This window comes from Tupaia chinensis, unplaced genomic scaffold, assembly GCF_000334495.1.
Source record: "Tupaia chinensis unplaced genomic scaffold, TupChi_1.0 Scaffold139466_1, whole genome shotgun sequence".
Lineage (NCBI taxonomy): Eukaryota > Metazoa > Chordata > Mammalia > Scandentia > Tupaiidae > Tupaia > Tupaia belangeri.
Window position 1 is genome coordinate 1,017,799 of NW_006199351.1, and position 8,698 is coordinate 1,026,496.

Genomic DNA, 8,698 nt, shown 5'->3' on the forward strand with positions numbered 1-8,698 from the left:
CTGCTTTCTTCATTTCTATTTAACATAGAACAAGGCAAAGATCTGTGTTCTCACCGCTGGCACTTAAAATTGTCTAAGAACTCCAGTCAATACAATAAAGCTGACTTTAAATAAATAAAAAGGGAAATAAAAGGCATAAAGATCAGATAGGGAGAAACTAAACTCTTTCTATTCATACATGTCAGAATTGTCTCCAAATACAGTCTAAAAGAAGATATGGAAACTCCTAGAAGTAATAAACGAGGTAAGTAAGGTTGCAGAATAGAGGATCAATGTCAACAATGAATTGATACAATAAAGCTGACTTTAAATAAATAAAAAGGGAAATAAAAGGCATAAAGATCAGATAGGGAGAAACTAAACTCTTTCTATTCATACATGTCAGAATTGTCTCCAAATACAGTCTAAAAGAAGATATGGAAACTCCTAGAAGTAATAAACGAGGTAAGTAAGGTTGCAGAATAGAGGATCAATGTCAACAATGAATTGCATTTCTATACTAGCAATGAACATATGTAAACAAAATATTATAAATGTAATACCATTTACAATCATTCAGATAAAATTAAAAAAAAACTGAAACACTTAGGTGTAAATCTAGCAAACATATGTAAGTCATGTATTCTTAAAAGTATAAAATACTGACAAAAGAAATCAAGGAAGATCAAAATTTTCCACTTAAATTTTTCAGACCATGGTTGACTGTAACTGAAGTCAGAGAAAACAAAATTGTTGATGAGGAGAGACTACTGTGCAGATTTAACACAATCCTATAAAAATGTGTATGATTTCTGTCTCTCTATAAAATATGTAAAAGCATACTCAGTAGTAATCAAGCCTTTGTAATACCAGCAGATAGATGAACATTATAATGAGACCATAGAAAAGTCCCCAAACAGTTGTGCCCACCTGATTTTTTTTTCATCTTCACATGTCTGAGTTTATTTATTTATTTATTTTTATAAGTTTATTTTTTTACATTTAATCACTATGTATCATTACAGTATACCAAATGAATTTTCCCATCATGAATACACCGCATATTGGTCCAGTCAAAGATATTACCATATGCACTATGATCAGCAGATTTCTTTCCATTGTCTATCCCTTAAATGTTTTGCTTCTTGCTTCTTCCCCTTGGTTCCCTCTCTCACCCTCCCCCATTTCCCACCCTCCTCCCCCACTGTCTCCAGTATCATCATTGCTCTCCATGTTTTTATACCCTCTAGTCATTCAATTTCTGCCATAGAGTACTGACATTCAGTATGTATTGAGTGGGGGCATAGATTTTTTTTTTTTGATGGTAGAAATATATTCTTAAGGTTTTGTTTTCAATATTTAAAAAAATGTAAAAACATTAAACAGCTCCAAAAATTTTGGTTATTATTTTAAACTGATATATTTAGAAACAAAATGCATTATTAAAACCTAAATTATTTTATGAATTTTCAAAAATTATGTTTACTTACTGTATTAATTTTTAAAAGGGAGCAAGAAAACATCTTGAAATAATTTTTTCAGTATATGACATGAGTTTGATTGGTTATATTCTGAAAAAAATTCCATATTTTTCTTATTTTTTCAAGAAAAATATCTGTAAGACTTAAATGATCTTAGGTCAGACCGATGGCATGGTGGTTAAGCCAACTGGATTCCACATGGACAACTACAAGGTTTGAATCCCAACCCAGCGGCTTGAAATCCATGCCAGGCACATGTGCTTGTGTACCCAAAAATCCTGAAAAGAGAATGGAGAAAGGATCATGTGTGATCACCCCCAAGCAGGTGCTTTCTCACTTTCCCCCTCTCTCTCTGTCTCTCCCCATTGAGCACATGTGTCCTGTAGCAAATAATAATAAAACAATTTTTAAATAATCTTTAGAAATTTTTTTTATTTCTTTGTAACACAGAAAGAGGTTTCAGGGAGTTAGAATTTAAGTGACCTGAACCAAGCGGCCAATGCCTAGAGCTAAAGAATTTTCCTAGTGAATTGCATGTATGTATGATCTTGGTCTTCTGGACACTCACAGTTAAGCAGGTCATGGTTAACACAATGTGAACTTTCATAAAATGCAATCAAATTTTTAAATTTCTCTGTAGAAAACTGGATATGTTCATTTATTCATTAGGTGTACAATTGCTGCAGAAAGACCTTGCTTACTGATCTGCCTCCAAAAGATCTTTTCTTCTATTGTACCTGTGGTTAGGGGGTCTATAAATCTGTACAAAATATTTCTGACCATCTCTCTATACTCTAGATACTGTCTGGATATCAGCAACTGGATTTCAATAAATACCATAGAGAATTAAGCAAGATCTTCCAATAAGGCTAAGTTCCACACCACCAGCTTTTGAAATGAACAAAAAAATAAAATAAAATCAGAAGAGTATTTTCTATTTAAGCCATTAATATTTATCACCCTTTGAGAGATGTGTGTTTATTCATCGTCTTTATTAATATTTATCTGCCTTTGAGAGATGTGTGTTTATTCATCGTCTTATATAAACATATCCATGAAGCTTGCTCATATACTCGTAAAATATTTAGTGTTTGTGATAGTTGAATAGTGATACTGTCTTTTCAGTAGGATGAAGTTGTGGACAACTACTAGGAGCTTTGATGGCACCTGTAGTTTTCATGACTCTTTCTCAGTAAACAGAAGAGGGTTATAATCAGCAGGGAACACATTTAGCAAGCCTTGCTATAGACTCTTCTTTATTTTCATTACATGTTTAGCTACATTATTTTTCTTTTATGGAGTTGAACAAAAGGCAGGGGTGATTTCACAGTTTTTAAAGAGTCCTATTCATATTAGATGAGAACTATTCTCTAACAAGTCTCGAGGTCAGAACATGACAGGCTGAGAATTCAGCAGCTTTCAATAGAACTCAATCTGTAGTGTTCCTGATCAGCAAAAAACTAGTTCTACATTTTAGGTGGAAGATATTTCTTTATGGCTTCCTGCATTCTTCTAAGGATAAATAGTTCAGTGAAACCAGTAAGTCCAGTGAGATAAATAAGTTTAGCTGCTCTTCTCTTCCCTAATACCATGTCTTCCTTAGAAGTGGAAGGCTCTCTTGATAGAATGAAGGATTCTTCACATATTTTCCTATAACGTTATGATGAGCCTAATATGCCTGAATTTTTAACAATTTGCTATAAGACACGTATGAGGGAGAGGGGGAGGGGAAGAGAGAGAGAACACCACCTTGGGGGAATGACTACACTGCAATCCCTTCTCCATTCTTCGTTAGGATTTAGGGCAGGAGCCACATGGCATGTTTTTCAGACTGCTAGGTCTGGGACTTGAACTGTGCAGTTAGACCCGTGAGGTTCAGCCACCTTAACCACTATACACCACTGACTGTCCCCCTAATGCTTCTGAATTTACAAAATCAATTAATGCAAAAATTCTTGCAAATTATTCTGAACTGGAGCACTGAATTAGAATTATTCTTCTCTCACTAGAGGTTAATGAAGTCTGTAGTTGTCATCATAGCACTGTTCTTCAAATGATGCCCCTGATCACAGATTAGAATATCAAATTTTATATACTTAATTAGATCCATGGAATGAAGTGGCATTTTATAACTGATGACAAGAACAGAATAAAATGTGGAGTTAATGAATTCTTCTACTTTGTGGTCCTGATCAACTCAATCTTCCACTTCTTAACATCTTTGAAGTTCTTTCCTGCAATTATTCACTAAGCTTCCAGGTGCAACTACAGTGCCTTTTTTTCTTTAAGTTTATTTATTTATGTCTTCTCTGAGTGAGAGAGAGAGAGGAGGAGAAAACACAGGGTCCTAACATTGCAATCCACCCCAAGCCTCTACCAGCACAAGATCATGGGCAAGTGTGTACCTAGCATCCTCAGGAAGGTATCCAGAGTTGATTGCCATGCAGATCATTGTAACTTATTGCTGTGCCACTGTCCAGCCTATAAGTGTCCTTATTTCTAGCTTGCCTCCAGAGGATCCCTGATACCATAACATATAGATGAGCACAATGTATTACAGTGTTTTCCCTGAACCCCTTTTATTGGCAGGAATAGCTCCACATCTGCTATTCATTCTCATTTTCATCACTCATTCAAAAAGGAATATGATTCCTTCTTTCTGATGTGATCAACGATGATCTACTAGGTGAGGCTCTATCTCTACACTCACAAGAGAAGAACTGCTCGTATTGAACACCCACTGGTGATTCTTGTATGGTTGTGGCATAATGAAGAAATTTGGTGTATATGGGTCATGGCATGGTTTGCAAGTTTGTGTGTAATTCTATTTTCCCTTAAACTTTATTGATATACATTTTTGAAAGGGTTACTTCCTGGTAGCCTGAGAAGAGCTTGGGATAGCAAGAATAAGCTCCTCTGAGCTGAAAACATCTGCCACTGTTGAAGTCATCTGGACAGATTATACCTGTGACTTTTTATTTTCCAACAGTTGTTAGTGTTTGACCCTTGGTATGGTTTGAATGTTCTCCCAAAATTCATGTGTCGCGATTTGATTGTGATGGGATTAAGACTGTGGAAATTTAATCTGACTATGGTGCTGACAGGTGGGGGTCTTTGAGAGGAGATTAGAAATAAGGTCCTTGGGAACCAGCAGTTAGTGTAATGGCTATGTCGCTGGACTCCCACGTAGTCGACCACGGTTTGCGTCCCAGACCCAGTGGCTTAAAACTCATGCCGGGCACGTGTGCGTGCGTGCCCAAGATCCCGAGAGGAGAATGGAGGAGAAGGGATTGTGGCATGACCATCCCCCCTGGGGGGTGATTTCTCGCTTTCTGTCTCTATGTCTCTCACTGTCTGTGTGGCAAGCGCACGCGCCCTATAGCGAAAAACCTCTCAAAAATAAAAAAATAAAAAATAAACAAACAAACAAAAAAAACAAAAGAAATAAGGTCCTCAGGGCTGGGCCTCTATGACTGACTCCTGGTGGACTTCTGAGGAAAGGGAATAAGACCAGAACAAAGACATCTGGATATAGATTTATACACTCCTGTCCTCCACCTTGTTGCAGGATATAGATTCATGCACTCCTGTCCTCCACCTTGTTGCAGCCTCTGGACCTTGGACCTCCAAACCATGAGCTGAATAAACCTCTATTTTTATACATTACCCAGACTAATGTATTTTCTGCTATTTGCAACATAACAGAGTAGGACAGAAGTCTTTTTATATTTCTTTTTCTAAATGTTTGCCAGCATAGTTATTAAAGAAGAATATTCAATATATCCTGTACATCCTTTTGATATAGGTGATAAAAGATTTAAATGTTTTAGCATAAAGATAAAACAAGATATATAGCACTGCATCATTTGCTATTGCTACCTACTCCCCCATCCACTTTTTTTTTTTAAGACTTTGGATATTAAATATTTGATATTGAAATACTTATAATAAACTTTGGGACCAGCAGATGGTATAATGGTTATACCACTGGACTCTCATGTAGCCAACTGTGGTTCAAGTCCCAGACCCAGTGGCTTAAAATTCACACCAGGCACTGGAACCAGCAGTTGGTGTAATGGCTATGTTGCTGGACTCCCATGTAGTCAACCACGGTTCAAGTCCCGGACCCGGTGGCTTAAACTCACGCCAGACATGTGTGCGTGTGTGCCCAAGATCCCAAAAGGAGAATAGAAGAGAAAGGATTGCGGCATAACCATCCCCCTTGGGGAGTGATTTCTTGCTTTCTGTCTCTCTGTCTTTCTGGCAAGTGCACACACCCTATAACAAAAACAAAAACAAACTCACGCCAGGCACTTCAATGTGCACGCCCAAGAGCCCAGGAGGAAAATAGAAGAGAAGGGATTGCGGCCCCCCAGGGGGTGATTTCTCGATTTCTGTCTCTGTCTCTCTGGAGAGTGCACACACTCTATGCAAAAATCTCTCTGAAAGAACAAACAACAAAAGAAAGAAAGAAAGAAAGAAAGAAAGAAAGAAAGAAAGAAAGAAAGAAAGGGGGAAGGAGGGAGGGAGGGAGGGAGAGAGAAAGAAAGAAAGAAGAAAGAGAAAGAAAGAAAGAAGGAAGGAAGGAAGGAAGGAAGGAAGGAAGGAAGGAAGGAAGGAGAAGGAACAAAGAAAGAAAAAGAGAAAATTTGTCTGAAAGATGCAACCTTTTAGATTTATCCCAAGATCTGTCCTCTAGCAGGAGTGGCCAAGTCACCATGAGGAGTGATTGTCAGAAGTGCACGTGTTTTTGACATTTTAAGCATAATATCAGCTTGTCTTTTGTAATTACTTGCCACATAATTATAAGCCTTCTCAAAACTTCCTCCTTAAGCTAATTCATTTTTTCTTGAATTTCTCTGATATGTTTATTTTGGGATGTTTATTTAAAAAAATAAAATTCTGAGTCCTTTTACATACCAGTTGACTCAAACTCTACAATAGAAGGGCTTAATATTCTGTACTTCCTCTTCTTGTAACATGTATTTTGATTTGAAAAATGAGAAGACTTGGACTTCAAATGTAATTTTCTGTAATTTTGTCTGCTTCTAACTATTTTTTAATAAAGAAGAATTTGATGAACCCATCTGGATTTTGGAGTAGAATTATAAATAACTTTTCTTTTGTTTATTTCAGTATCATTTTGATGATCTCTTCAGTAGTTGTATCTTTTGTGTAACAATGAACTAAACTTGGCCAATTATTTAACCATAGGAACTGCTAGTAAATTTGAAGTTTATAAACTCTTAATTATCTGAGGGAATTCTGTATAATTTACCCTGAGTAAATTTACTGTAAATTTACATATTGATTCTGTTATTCAGAATGATGAATTTATATTATCCACACTTTTATTCAAATATATCTGTTTATATGTTCTAGGTTCCTGTGCATGAAAATAGAATAAACTTTCACCTGATAGCATTAATATTTAAAATTCTTCCATATAGTTTATGAAGTTAATGTTTATTGTTTAGAGAGTTTGGATTTTGAATATGAAAGCATATTTTAAAACTTAGACTGCTTTAAAATTCTAGTTTCTTTAAAACTATAGAAAGATATTGAAGGTGAAACAGAATAAAAATCAACTTTGATAAGATGGGACTTGACAATGTTAAAGTCATTGGAAAATAATTACAATCATATCAGCATTATTAAGCAATATTTTAGGGACCAGCAGGTGGCATAGTGTTTCAGGCACTGGACTCCCACATGGTTGACCCGAGTTTGAATCTCAGACCCAGAAGCTTAAAACATGCCAAGTACATGTGAGCACATGCCCAAAATCCCAAGAGAAAAATGGAAGAGAAGGTATTGCAGCATGGCCATCCCTGTTGGGGCATGATCAGCATTATTAAGCAATATTTTAGGGACCAGCAGGTGGCATAGTGTTTCAGGCACTGGACTCCCACATGGTTGACCCGAGTTTGAATCTCAGACCCAGAAGCTTAAAACATGCCAAGTACATGTGAGCACATGCCCAAAATCCCAAGAGAAAAATGGAAGAGAAGGTATTGCAGCATGGCCATCCCTGTTGGGGCATGATTTCTCACTTTCTGTCTCTCTGTATCTGTCTTTCTGGTGAGCACATGCATCCTACAGCAAAAAATCTCCCCCCCAAAATCTTAAGTTTTGTGCTAAGATTAAAAATATGTATATGTTAATTTCTAAAAGTGAATGGTACTCAATAATTTTTTAAAGGAAATTATGAAGATTGCTTATCTTATGTTTGATTTCTCTTTTGGTTGTTTTGTGAGAAAAGTTATTAAGTAAGATACCATTGTGCCTCACTAAATTTGGTTTGTGAAATACACATATAATGCTTAACCAGGACATTCAAAACATTACTTTCTCATTTGGCTTTAGTACATATTGAAACATGAATTAATGTGTTGAACATTAAGGGCATATTATACACAGTATAAAAATAAGAGGTTCTAGATATCATTTTAACTTATTTGAAGATATCAAGTTTTATTATTTGAAGATATCAAGTGCTATTATCACTAGACACTTTAGTAAACAATTCTAGAAATCTAACTCTTTAGTCCCTTGCTTCTTCTTGACTAAGTGATTACTCTGTGTTATAAATTTTGCTTGAGTTGCCTCAAAAGATTTTCTTTACTTATTATTTTGAGTAATTTATAGTACCACATATTAAACTAGACTAAAACTTCAAAGTAATGTTGTAGGTATCTGTGAGGATTAGTAACAAAAATTGACTCAGTTTAATGAACAGCAAAATTGAGTCTAATTTACCAATTTGGGATGTTACATAAGAATTCTGTCTTACAGATTTTAAGATGCCTTTTCTTTTAAAATATGTCTCATGAAGTGTTTGATTATATGCAAAGTTTCAAAATTATTGAAGCCATATACTTCAAAGTTAGAGTTAAAGGTAGTTTCTTCTTTATGGTACGTTTGCCACATCAAAAACAAAATGGAATGAACAAGTATAAAAGCATTTATAATTTAATTTTTGGCAGGAAAGACAACCCTGAAAGTACTCATCTAAAATAATTACCAACTCAGCATGATGCACAGCTTAAGAAGTGTGTCTACCATGGTCTTAAGCATTATTGATTATTCTTTCTCATAAAGTCTCTTCCATTTACATTTATTATATTGAACTTTCTCAGTTCTTCTATCTTCTCTTCCTGTAATAAAACGAGCATAAAGATGCTGAGACATTGAGTGTTGAATCAGGGAGACTATGACCTAACATAGAGCAGTCAGGG

General features: G+C 35.6%; 1 pseudogene; it reads right to left on the bottom strand.

The window, feature by feature from the left end:
* Positions 1 to 1,969: 1,969 nt before the first annotated feature.
* Positions 1,970 to 8,698, bottom strand: part of LOC102480938 (DNA repair and recombination protein RAD54B-like) — a 9,833-nt pseudogene continuing 3,104 nt past the window's right edge.